This window comes from Aulonocara stuartgranti (assembly GCF_965226115.1).
Source record: "Aulonocara stuartgranti genome assembly, chromosome: 19".
In the NCBI taxonomy this organism is placed as follows: Eukaryota; Metazoa; Chordata; class Actinopteri; order Cichliformes; family Cichlidae; genus Aulonocara; species Aulonocara stuartgranti.
This window is the reverse complement of record NC_138955.1, coordinates 32,606,600-32,620,570: the sequence shown is the minus strand read 5'-3', so window position 1 is coordinate 32,620,570 and position 13,971 is coordinate 32,606,600. Positions and strand designations below refer to the sequence as shown.

Here is a 13,971-nt window from a genome sequence, read left to right as displayed (position 1 = left end):
CGCCCCCTAATGTCCTTGACTAATAGTGGGATCAAAGACCAGTTAATATAATATTCATTCTGCTACATAGAGGCTGTGTTTTAGATTTGTAACATTGTAGCATGTGATGTCGTAACAAGAATTAGCACTATGAATAAGTTAGCAACGAAGTGCCATTCCTAATTAATGAAGACATATATCTACGGAAAATGCATGTATTCTACTGAACCCTGTTACTACTATTAATTTGCACACTACAGCCATTTTCATAGAATTATTTCTTTATTGCTTCGGAGTACTGCGTCGCTGCTAACTTATTGATAGTGCTGCTTCTTTTTAGCACTATCACATGCTCCATGTAAAACAAAAGATGTCAGAAGAGTAACATCAGTTTTCCTTCCATATATTCAGACTTTCATTCTATATATTGGAACTTGTCGTAAGTGTATCTGTCCTCCAAGCTCGGGTCCTCTACCAGAGGCCTGGGAGCTTGAGGGTCCTGCGCAGTATCTTAGCTGTTCCCAGGACTGCGCTCTTCTGGACAGAGATCTCCGATGATGTTCCCGGGATCTGCTGGAGCCACTTGCCTAGCTTGGGAGTCGGCCCATTTACCACTGGGACCACTGTTGCACTCACATCTTCTCGAACTCTTCTCTCAGCCCTTGGTATTTCTCGAGCTTGTTGCTACCATTCAACATAGCTATGGGGTCTTCCACTGCTTGTCCACCACAAAGTGTCATTGGAGTGATGTCTTTTAAAAGTCATTTTTGGACGTACAAGTCCCCCGAAGGGGTTGTTGTGTAACACCAGGTGGCATCTTTTTTTCAACGTCTACTGAACGTCTAGTTTTGTCGTCCCTACAACCTCCATGTACGGGCTAAAATGTGGTTGTTGTAGACGTCTTTTCAATGTCAAACTTAGACCCATTTTAGACGTCGTTTTTATACTGCCCTTATATGAGCTGTACTCTCATGTTTCCGGAGGGTGGAGGTAGGGCTGCTCAATTAATCGAATTTTAATCACGATTACGATCTGGGCTTTCAACGATCATTAAAAATGACTGAGCCGATTATTAGCCCCTCCCTCATTTATCCGCGACACCTTAAAGGCCGATTCGTGAAAATATTGTCGGGCATAAACCGGTCCGTGGCGCAAAAAAGGTTGGAGACCGCTGATTAAGAGGACCCGAGGGAAGCTCGGAAAGCTAAGCAGATTATTTGGAGAGGAGAGTGACTGCCGTTGGTTGAAAAGAGAGGTAAAAAAAAAACTTCAGTGGTGTTGCACACTATTTTATATTATTTTTTAAAGTCATTGTTAACCCTTTAAAGCCGGTCAGAGCAGCACGCTCCGTTTTGTGTAACTATTTTTAAATCCCTGTAGAACCTGAACCCTGTAAGCTAGCGCAATAATTTGTTTTGCATATGAAACCGGAGGAGTTGTACTTACATCTTATGCCATCAGCTTGTCCTCGGTCACTGTTTCCTTCCACATAAAGCTTTGCAAAAATTGCATAAAAAGCGCTTGCAGGAACAAAAACATAATATTCCAGAAACACGCTTTGCCGATCCGATCAGCTGTTCGTAACACTTCCCACAGTGAAACAGACGTCAGCACGAACTGTCGCATGTCCGCCATTTCCTGGCCGAAACCGGAAGTGACGTCATTTTCACGGAAATGTAGTTTTTTACTTGTAGGCCTTAAAAGCCTATACTGGTCATGTTTGACTTTTCTGAATAGTTGCTGGGATGCTTAGAACTCGAATTGCACTGCTGGAAATAGTTTATTTTTGGTGCACCTGCTGTTTTCTTTGCAAATTTGCATCATAGGATTGTTTTTTTTGTTTTTCCTGCAGTATATAAAAATTGGTGTATCTCCAAAATAAAACTATGAAGACACTCACAATAAGTTTCCTGTTGAGTGACGGACAAGGTAAGCGACCCATGTTGTAGGTGACGTCAGACGCCGGAGATTTTGGCGGAGAAAAAGCAAATGGTAGCATAGAGTTTAACAAAGGTTTTTCAAGCTTCAGTATTACAAAAATATACTAATCAACTGTCATATAACTAACAACATCTGTTTTATCATCTCTAACACCCTGGAGGACAACGGGGAGAGTTTAGACGCTCTCCAAGATTACATCGACCGCTGTTTTCAAGATTTAGTAATGAATAAGGCCCAGAGTGCATCTTCCCCGGCCAAAATTGAGACGCCGTCATCGAAGAGATGTCGCCCGGCAGACTCCCCCGGTACAACATCGCCTGCCGGCAAAGACATCGCAGACATCCTGGAGTCAATCGACAAGCGATTGTCCAGTTTCGATGCGAGGCTGTCCCTGGTGGAGATTTTACACCGGGAATTTAAATCTCTGAGAGAATCCCTGGAATTCAGCCAGCAGCAGGTGGAAATGCTTGCCGCTGAAAATGCCACGCTACGGGAGTCGGTCAAATCTCTCACCGATAACGTGACCCAGCTAAACATTGAAAATAAAAAAATAAAAGAGTCCGTTATCGATCTACAAGCCCGTAGCATGAGAGATAATCTTGTGTTTTCTGGTATTCCAGAAACTGCCGGAGAGGACGCAGAGGCAACGGTGAAAAGCTTCATTAAAATCCACCTGAAGCTGCCGGAGGACACCGTAAAGAACATCAACTTCGATAGAGTACATCGCTTGGGGGGCGTGCGGTCGCGGACCGGGAGACCACGGCCTATTGTGGCCAAATTCGGTCAATTCAAACAGAAGGAACAGGTGAAGAGTCGCGGCAGAGAGCTGAAAGGAACGGACTTCAGCGTGAACGACCAGTTCCCCAAAGAGATCCTGGAACGACGCAAGGTCCTGTTCCCAGTTCGACGTAGCTTCATCCAGAAAGGCTCCCGTGCTGTCATCGCTGTGGACCGGCTCTACGTGGACGGACAGCTCTACCGCGACCCCGGCACCACACCGTGGTTATACTGACTGCACTCCAGATAAGAACCCGCTACACTCTTTTCTTATTCATTCACACTTTCTCTTTTAACATGGGTTTAACCTAGTAATATCAATATGATGTCATAGCAGATATAACACCGTCACCCTCCGTCATTGCTTTAATTGGAATGTTTCCGTTTCGTTTCTTTTTTGTTGTTGTTGCTCACAGTTCATGTGGTTTCTTTCTTTCTCTTGTCTTTCACTGCTGTGGTCACCTACTTCCCCACTCACCTACAAACAAACACCCTCTATTTCTCCATATTTTCACACCACGATCACGCAAACACATCAGCTCAACGGCAGCACATTCACAACAGCCTCACAGCACGCACAGACTTGCAGGACACATAAGCAAGCCACGCTTGTTCATATTAGTGAATATTCACACACATAGTCAGACTTATGGAGCCTCTCACCACACTTCTTTTCCTCTTTCTATTTACAAACAAGGGATGTTTCCACATTCTCTCCACCTGTCTAAACGAAACACCCAGCATACTTCATTAGACATACACACACAATTATGGGCATGCTGAGGTTTGTCACATGGAATTGACAAAGGAATCTTTCCTCTGGAGCTGGCTCCAGAGGAAAGAGGTTAAAGATATTTAACCAGCTTAAAAAACTACAGGCAGATGTTGTTTTATTACAAGAAACTCACAGACCTGTCACAGGTTTAAACGAACTTAAAACACCTGAGTTTCCTAACGTGTTTGCAGCCTGTTATAATTCTAGACAACGGGGAGTAGCAATTTTAATACATAAAAATGTTAATTTTACAGTACTCGATACAGTTATAGATCCAGAGGGTAGATTTCTAATTATTAAACTATCAATATTGAACAAAAAACTATGTATTGTAAGTATATACGGTCCAAATGTTGATGAACCCTCATTCTTCCACGGATTTTTTAGTGCACTCTCTGAACACCTTGATTGCACACTCATTCTTGGCGGTGACCTCAACCTTGGACTAAATGAAGACATGGATAGGCTCAACACAACAGGAACTCAGCGCAATTGGCAGTCCACAAATATAATCAAACAGTATATGAGTGACTTTGGTCTTTGCGATGCATGGCGCTCTCTTCACCCCACCAGTAAGGAATATACTTTTTTCTCGCATGTTCATCACTCTTACTCTCGTCTGGATTATTTTTTGGTCAGCAGCTCACTGCTGTGTGACATTTCAGACACTGAGATTCATCCTATAGCTGTCAGCGATCATGCTCCTGTATCTTTAACACTAATGCACAAGAATAACACTACGCCAAGAAAAAACTGGAGATTTAATATATCACTACTTAAAGATGAAGACTTTATTAAATACTTTAAAAAGGAATGGACTTCATATTTAGACTTTAATGACACTCCCGGAATATCTGCTTCTGTTCTATGGGAAGCAGGGAAAGCTGTGATGAGAGGTAAAATAATTTCTTTCTCATCACACAAAAAGAAAGAAGAAAACAAAAATATTCAGGAATTAGAAAAAAACATCAAATCACTAGAAAAAGCCTACGCGTGCGACCAAGATCAGGAAACATTGAACAAAATATGCAAAACAAAACTAGAATTAAAAGAAATTATTAATAAAAAAACACAATTCCTTATACAAAGACTTCGCTTGCAGAATTTTGAACACAGTAACAAATCAGGTCGATTTCTAGCTAACCAGCTAAAAATAAATAAAGAAAAAACAACTATATGTGCTGCTAAAGACTTATCGGGGAACATAATATATGATCCTGGAAGAATAAACAACATTTTTAGGGATTTCTATGAAACTTTATACTCACCACAAATAAACCCATCTAAAAATGAAATTGATCTGTTTCTTGACAACGTAACTCTTCCAAAATTACTAGACAGTCAAGCAATGGAACTGGATTCGCCACTGACGCCAAGTGAACTCCAGGAAGCCCTGATAAGTATGCCCAATAATAAGGCTCCAGCAGAATCCCTGCAGAATTCTACAAAGAATTCTGGATAATTTTGGCACCAGTATTCCACGGCATGTTGCAGGAAATCGAGGAAAATGGCAGACTACCACCAAATATGAATTCTGCCAACATTAGTCTCCTGCTAAAATCAGGCAAAGACCCTTTATTTCCCTCAAGCTATCGTCCAATTTCTCTTTTAAATGTAGACCTTAAAATAATCTGCAAAGCTCTCTCAAAGAGATTAGAGAAAATGACCCCCCTCTTAATTCATCCTGACCAAACTGGTTTCATAAAAGGTCGGCACTCCTCAACAAACACTCGTAGATTACTTAATTTAATAGACTACTCATACGATAAAAACATCGAAACCATAATATTATCTCTAGATGCAGAAAAAGCATTTGACAGAGTTAACTGGAAATTTTTATTCGCAACTTTACACAAATTTGGTTTTGGAAACTCTTTCATAAACTGGATAAGAATATTATACAATTCCCCAACAGCTCGTATCAGAACAAATGACCAGACATCCTCCAGCTTCTGTCTTCTGAGGGGCATCAGACAGGGATGCCCACTCTCCCCTTCACTTTTTGCAATTTTTATCGAACCTCTAGCAGCATCATTTAGACAGGCTACAACAATTAAGGGCATAAAATGTAAGAACATAGAACATAAAATCAGTCTCTATGCGGATGATGTGTTGCTTTTTCTGCAAAACACACAAACCAACCTCTCTGAGGTAATTACTTTAATAAACTGGTTTTCAAGAGTTTCAGATTATTCAATTAACTGGCCAAAATCTACAGTTCTCCCCATTAACTGCTCCTTCCATAATTCTTCCTCTGCCCCACTGCAATCCGGAAATATTAAATATTTAGGTATTATTGTCTCTCCTAAGCTTTCAGGCTTAACTAAATTAAACCACATCCCACTTCTAAAGAAAGTAGAAGGCGATCTGACTAGATGGAAATCTTTACCCATATCACTCATGGGAAGGGTCGCCACTATAAAAATGATGATCTTGCCAAAAATAAATTACTTATTTTTGATGATCCCTAACAAACCATCACAAGATTGGTTCAGATCTCTGGATTCATATATTTCCAAATTCCTTTGGAAAGATAAACCCCCCGCGTATCAGCTTAAAAATGCTACAAAGAACCAAGGATAGAGGAGGATTAGATCTGCCTACTTTTCACCAATACTTCTTAGCCAACAGGCTTCAGTTCATCTCAGAATGGTTAAAACATACCTTCTTAGTTGAGCCCTGGCTAGATGTTGAACAGGCACTATGCAAGGATCTAGAGATTTCAGACCTACCATTTATTAGCTCAAACATCAAAAGACATGAATGCTTTAAAAGTATCAACATCAGCTTTTCTCTGACAGCATGGTGGGAGTTTCTAAAAATAACGGAGTCTTCATTAATCCCATGCAAACGTACACCTATCTGGAATAACCCTGACATATTACAAAACAATAATATGATTAATTTCCCAGAATGGAGTTGTAAAGGAATTAAATACTTAGAACATATATTAGAGGGAACAGAATTTATTCCATTTGACAGACTAGTTGCACAATATGGGATCAACAAGACAAGATTTTTAGAATATCAACAAATTAAATCCATAGTAAAAAAGAAATTTAACCTCAGTCAAGTTGAATTACAAACACCACTAAGTGCGGCACATTTTCTTACTCTTAAATCCCCCAAATTATTATCTAAAATATACAGAACACTTTCTAAATTAGATGAATCAATATCACTTCCTATTGCAAAGTGGGAAGCAGATTTATCAGTCAGCTTAGACCAAAACTTCTGGTCTCAGATTTGCTTAAAAACCTTTAAACTAATTAAAAATCCCAGTCTGCAATTAATACAATACAAAATACTACATAGAGTGCACTATACAGGTCATCGGATGTTCAAGATGGGCTTTACATCTTCTAACAACTGCTCACACTGTCAAGGCAATACACCAGACAATTACATCCACGCTCTTTGGTTCTGTCCACCAGTGCAGAAGTTTTGGCGCGAGATATGTGAAGACTTATCAAAGTGTCTGAAATGTAACATTCCAACTTCCCCCTTAGTGTGTTTACTGGGCAGCTTAGATAATGTCACTTCAGAAAAGAATATAGCCCATATGATTTTCACTGCCCTATGCATAGCCAAGAAAACAGTCCTCATGAACTGGAAAAATAAAAATAATCTTAATTCTAACCAATATAGAAATTTTCTATTAGATTACATTAGTCTTGATACAGCCTCTGCCACCACATCAGATCAATTGCTCTGGACTCCTTTTATCAGCTCCATCACCTAGTGGGGGTGGGGGGGGTCATAATTTGGTCCCACCTTCACTGTTGTGATTGGTGTGGGGGTAGGGACAGGCTTAGGGCGTCGGGGGGTTCCCCGGAGGCATCTTCCTTGGGGGGCTCAACCCGGGGTAGCGGTCATGTCCGGTTGGGGGCTCTGTTGGCTCTCAGGTGACTGTTTCCTCACGGCTGCGTGCAGCGGGGCTAGGGGAGGGTCTGTGCTGACGGACGTGGGTTACTGACCTGGTAGCCTGGCTGGCCCTGGGTGGGTTCGGGATGGGCGTGAGGTTCTGGGGGCGCTCCGTCTCTGGGCTGGGGCCCGGGCCGGGCCTCGGGGGCTTGGATACTGGTTGGTGTGTTGCCGGGGTTGTGGGCGGGTGGGTGCATGGGGGCCCGGCCCTGGAGCAGGGTGCCGCCGGTGCGTCGAACCACCTGGGGGGCTCTTCAACTGGTGGGGGAGATGGTCACATCTTGCAGGAGCTTTCCTCTCTTCAGGAACTCTCTCTGCAGGAGGGGGAGATACAGGAGAGGTGGAGGAAGATCTCAGCCTGGGCGTTTACTGTCTTATGTAGTCTGGAAGATGAGTGGATGGTGGGGTGGGTGCAGTTTTCTCTGTGGTGGGGTTGGGTGGACTGTCCCGGGCTCTGTGGGGCCGGGAGGCGCTGCTGCACTGGGCCCCGGTCTGGATGGGCCTGGGCCCCCTTTCCCTGGCGGGTCGCAGAGTGTGGGAGTGCCTACTGGGGTCAGCGGGGGAGCTGGCCCCAGGGAGGGGTCACTTGCCCCTCCCTTCCTTCCCTCCCCATCTCCAGCTGCCTCTCTCTTCCCGCTCCACCACAACCACCCACACATGCAGGGCCTTGGAGTAGGGGTATGTCACCAGGGTGCAGAGGAGGCTACCCCCCCCCCCCCCCCCCCCCGTCCCCTTCTGGCTGCCTCTGCCTCAATTTTATCCCACAACTTAGACATTCACATTATTCACACTCTCATTACACATACATATAGGATCTTGGGGGTGGGCACAATCACGGAGTCCAAATTACCATCAGGGTGTACACCTCACCCCTGGCGTCGTTGCCCACCTCTCAATTTTAAATACACTTAGACATTGAGGGCTAGCAGGAGGGACTATGCGCTTACCTGCTGCTCCTTGGCAGGTAGCTCCATGCCCTCCTGGGTTTTAATTGCACCTTAGAACACACATGCATCAACACTACAATGAGCGGGTGGAGGGAGGTTTGGAGTCTTCACACACCCCCATTCTCTGCGGCCTGCTGGAGCGGGGGGCTGGGAGGAGGAGTCAGCCGTCCGACTGCGGTCTGGAGTGTGGGGCCTCCCTGCTGCTACGGAGTCGGGGTGGTCTGCCTCTCCCCACCGCAGGGAAAAGGGTAACACCACCTGGGTCTGGGTGCAGTTCCCCCCTCCAGGGGCAAGGGTACCTAGACCCGGTTTGTAGAGTACGCTTGAGGAGTGTGATCGTGTGTACAGCGTCTCTTTATGTCTTTCTCCACGTTGGTTGAGTGTGGAGTGAGTGCATATGAGAGCATGAGGGGGGGAATGGATGTTTGTATCTGTGTGTGCCTGTATGTCTGTGTCTATATGTCAGGTTGGGTATCAGACGCCACCTCTCTGGGGACACCTCAGGCCCTCCAAGGTTTGGAGGCCTATCTCCACCTACCACCACTTCCCCTGCCGGTGGCGGACTCCCTCAGGTGTCGGTGCGTTGGTGGTTCTTTGTGTCTGGGGGTGGGCGCCCAGGTACACACCGGCTCACTCCTTGGCGGCCGCTTATCGGGGCCTGGAGCCTGGGGCTCGCTCGGGCCCCTTCGGGGGTGGGGTGCCCCTGGCCTCTCGGCCTGGGGCTCGGTCACTCAGGCACAGCTGGCTGCCGGCGGAGCTCACGGGCGCGTCACTGCAACTCCCCCTGGCTTCTGCTCCGCGGCTGCTGAGTGAACCCTCATCTGGGACTCTCCTCAGCTCTTACTGGAACAGTGGCGCGGCTGCCCCTCTGTTGGTCTTCCATGGTTTCTTGTGTTCTGGGGGCCTCTGGATGTCTGGAGTTTTGATCTCCTCCATACCTGCTTCACACCCTGGAGGACGGGGCTGTGGCCCCCCCACACTCCCTAGCAGATCGTTACATGGAGAAACCTTTGGAATACAAGCGCGCTGATCCACACAGGTATGCACACGGGTGTTCACTGCTCGTAGACCCAAATTACACCTTTCTTGGCTGCTACTTCGAAGCACATCTGTCCTGCGTGCTGCACAACAACATTGAATATTTAGTATTTACTGCTGTTTACACTTAGCTAGATTAATGCGATGGTGTTGTGTTTAGTATGTTGCTTTGTTTCTTTTTTTTTTGTCTTTTTTTGCTTGTTTTCTATTCTTCTCTCAACAGGTGATCCAGGAGATTTTTTTTTCTCCCCCCCTTTCTCACTGTCCCTCTCCTTTTCTGTTTTTCCTTTCCTTCCTCTTTCTTTCTCCCTTTCCTATCTCTCACTCATGTCTGTCCCGTCTGTAACATCTGAAAATAAAATATAATAAATAATAAAAACAAAGATCGACCAAATGGACCAATACGGCAATGCCACGATGATCCATTTGGCAAAGTAAATCCATTGGGTATCCTTGTTGGTCTTCAGACAACAATTCTGATGGCTAAAGAACCAAATGGGACAGGCGGGAAAAAAAAAAAAAAAAGTTTCCTGTTGTTGTAAACTATTTTTTGCAACTTTTTTGTATTTAAAGTTTTGAGGGATAAACCTCTTAAATTTCTCCAAGTAGAAATATATGTAAAAAAAACAAAACAAAAACGATTTTAAATTTTTTTGTAGTTTATTGCACTTTTTTGCAATTAATGTAGTTACTATGGACTTAATGCATACATATTATTAAAATATGGGCTATAACAGTTATTTAGCAACTTGAAATGCTCCCACAAATGGCACTACAACATGTAAAAAAATAATATAAGCTCTGGCGGACTTGGTTCTATAGTAGGTCTTAAAGGGTTAAATAAATATCGTCAAATAATCGAGATCTCAATTTCAGTGAAAATAATCGTGATTATCATTTTTGCCATAATCGAGCAGCCCTAGGTGGAGGGCATGTTTCTGTTACAGAAACAGTTATGTGTGAAGGAATGCAGAGTGATCAGTGGACATCTCCAAGATGGCGCGGGGCTCTTGATGTCACGGTATGGCATGGCAAACCGTGGAAGGAGTGGGGAAGGAGGACCCAGGCGCGGTGCTCTATGTATAAACAGTGTGTTTATTTACAGTGTGCAACAAAGTAACAATAAATCCCCGTGTTTTCCCAGACTCCCGTGTCGTGTCTCTCCGTGAATAGTCCGTGTCTCTGTGCTCTCCGCTCCCGTGTCAGCACCCCCCGGTGCTCGCTGCTCTCGTGTCTTCCACGCTCCTCCTGCGGGAAACAATAGACGCAGCCGTCAGGACACATACAACTGCCGGCAAACACACACACTAATTCAATCAACGGGACGACTAACGTGGAGCCTCAAGGAATGATCCCGCGTCGGTGGGAGCTCCAAGACTCTATTAAGTAGCTCCCCCGACGAGGCCTGATCAGCAGCAGGTGTGTGGCTTCGGGTGTGGCCAGTCCCCTTGCAGGGCCACACCCTCCAGGCCTGACGCCGCCTATAAACAAGTGCTCAGCCACCCACACACACATATACACAAGCACAGAGAAGGGGAAGCAACACCAAAATGCACAACAATAACACAGGTCCATGACTGCCCAGGGGTCCTGGGTCGCCCAGTCCCAGGACCCTGACAGTACCCCCCTTCTACGGGTCGGCTCCCGACGACCCAAAAACACAAACCAAAAACAAAACAGCACAACCAACCCAGGGCGGGCGGCAGGAGGTCCAGGACGGAGGGCCAGAACCAAAACAAGCAAAAACCACCAAAGAAAACAACCCCCCCAAGGTCACAGTCCCAGAGTCCGACCGCGCATCCCGCAGCGGAGCAACAAAAAGAAAAAACGCCACAAAACAGTCTCAGGCAGCCCATCAACACAACAAAAAGAGTTCAGGGGGCCTAATTCGAGTCCAATGGCGGCGACATTGCAGCTCCGGCAGACGGCCACGGGTCCGGCAACAGCAGAAAAACGGTTCTGGGGGCCTGCCACTGCTCCAGTGGCGGCGGCACTGCTGCCCCTCCGGTGGCGAGCCCCGGGTCCAGTAACGGCGGCGCTGCTCCCCAGGCGGCCTGCCCGGGATCCAGTGGCGGTGGCGGCGCTGCTGCTCCTCCGGCGGCCTGCCTCGGATCCACTGGCGGCGGCGCAGCTCCGGTGAACAACGGCGAGGTGTGGTATATGGCCGATGACATGCCGGTCGATGACGCGCCGGTCGTTGACGCAGATGCGCTGGGCGTAGCTGGCGTGGAGGGCGTGCTAGACGTGGTGGTCCTTCTGACTCGCTGACCTCCAGTTCAGGCTGAGCGGGTCTCTCCGGACCTCCGAGCTCCTCCAGTGGCAGCGCGAGCTCCTCCGGCACGCCTAGCTCCTCTGGCACGCCTAGCTGCTCCGGCTCGCTGAGCTCCCCAGCTGGCGGTGCGGGCTCCTCCGGCTCGCTGAGCTCCCCAGCTGCCCTGGCGGTGCGGGCTCCTCCGGCTCTCTGAGCTGCTCCTGCTCGCTGAGCTGCTCAGCTGGCGGTGCGGGCTCCTCCGGCTCGCTGAGCTCCACCGGCTCGCTGAGCTCCTGCCCGGGCTTGCAGAGCTCCCGCTCGCCGAGCCGCTGCTGCTGGACAAAGTCTGTGGTTTCCCGAGCTTGCACTACCCCCCGGGCTTTATGCAGGGTGCAAAGGAAGGCGGAAACTCCCTTAAGCTGGCAGAGGTAGGGATTTCCCTCCAGGATTGCCTCGATGGCTTTTAACCCCACCACTTTTGCCCTTGTGTTGGTGGTGTGAGTTACCCAGTCCATCAGGCGTTGGATGCGTGTGAGGTCGCTCTCTCCAGACAAAGCTGCTGGATCCATCTCATGGTCGCGTCGTACTTCCATCATAACAGGGAAAGGCTGTAAGACACTAATGGAGTTCATTTTACTCCCAGCAGCATTCAGAGCTGCTGGAGTGGGTAGTGGAATGGAGGCTGCTGCCGGTGGAGAAGATGGCTGAGGGGTGACTGCATGCGGATGAGATGACGACAGTGTTACAGCTGCAGATGGTGATGTTACCTGCGCCGTCAGCTCGTCCACTGCCGACACAAACACAGATGGTGAGGGAAATAGAAAATTGTCCGTACTACTCACCACAGCCGGCTCTTGAGATGACCGTGGATTAGGCTGCAGTGAGGAACGCCGGCGGCGCGAACATCGTTTCCGTGTAGACGTCGGGGCCGGCGTCTCAGGATGTGAATCCACCAGCTGTCCGGGCCGGTGAGCAGCCTGAGGAGGAGAGTGGAGGTGGAGGGTGGAAAGCAGGAAGTCCAGGACTACTGAATTAAGGGAGTCCACCAGCCAGGGGAATTTAAACAGCATCTCCTGCAGCCGCCTCTCCACGGCGGGACGCAACATCTCCGCGGGCTTCTCCCACCACAACTCACATAGGCGGTAAACCTTGTCCATAACCTCCCTCCTGAGCCTCTCCTCAGAGACCGCTGGGTCCATATGTGGCGGGATCATTCTGTCACGGTATGGCATGGCAAACCGTGGAAGGAGTGGGGAAGGAGGACCCAGGCGCGGTGCTCTATGTATAAACAGTGTGTTTATTTACAGTGTGCAACTAGAGATGGACCGATCCGATATTACGTATCGGTATCTGTCCGATACTGACCTAAATTACTGGATCGGATATCGGAGAAAAATAAAAAATGTAATCCGATCCATTAAATATCACGAAAGCACCTCACAAAACTTGCAACACGCCGTAACTCGCCTCAGAACGTTAGCACGTCGGAGCAGTATGCATCACGTGATAGAGCGGCTGTGGCATGCGGGACCTGTCGGTGGTCTGGATAGCATGTGGAGCTTCGCTAGCAACCCGGCATTTCATCTCCGACAAAGTTATCCCGAGAGAAGTAAAGCAAGTGTGTAAGTCCATCTCTGAATGTTTGTAAAGCATTCCTGCGTTAAGCTTAACAAGCGACTGCCTCTCCTGCTGCTACTTCAATCATGAAACTGCTTAACGATCAGCTGATCGGCTTTTCTGTCGCGAGTCCGTGTCTCTAGTTTGCTTTTGGCCCACTTTGCACCAGAAAGAGGAAACCAGCGGCTGAACAACAGCAGCACGTTTAAGCTTGATAAGCTGTTGTTAGAATGTATTTAATATTACTTTCTACTCGAGGATCTTTTTCTACGTAGCTGACGCTGGTAACTGTGCAGGGGCGGATCTAGCAAAGTTTAGCCAGGGGGGCCGATAGGGCATTAACAGGGAAAAGGGGGCACAAAGACATACTTTTCTTTCTTATTCTCATTTAAAATGTCTAGCTTTTAATAAATAATTATCTGACACCCAAAGTTTTAATTTGATGTAAAATGAATAGAAGTCAATTACTGTATATAGTAACTATTAAGTCTAATATATATACCCTAGTAAGCTATAGTACTTTTTCCTTTGGGAAGGTACCATCTGTGCAGTCTGCAATTTTGTTGAAGAAAGATGTTGAATCTATTTAATATTTCTTGAAAAATAATTGATTTCTGTGCATTTTTTTTCACACTGCATCAAATTAAGGTTGATTACGTCGATTAAGCATCATGAGGTGGAGCGTGAGGGGTGGTTCCCTATTTTTTATTTATTTATTTTTG

The 13,971-nt window shown here is 46.8% G+C and overlaps 1 pseudogene across 1 annotated transcript in view; it reads left to right on the top strand.

Moving 5' to 3' along the window:
• LOC309695388 overlaps positions 1–11,649 on the top strand; it is a 215,442-nt pseudogene extending 203,793 nt beyond the window's left edge. The window contains exon 5 of the transcript in view: positions 11,364–11,649. The product of the transcript in view is annotated as an uncharacterized misc_RNA (transcript). The remainder of the gene's footprint in view (positions 1–11,363) is intronic.
• The last annotated feature ends 2,322 nt before the right edge of the window (positions 11,650–13,971 follow it).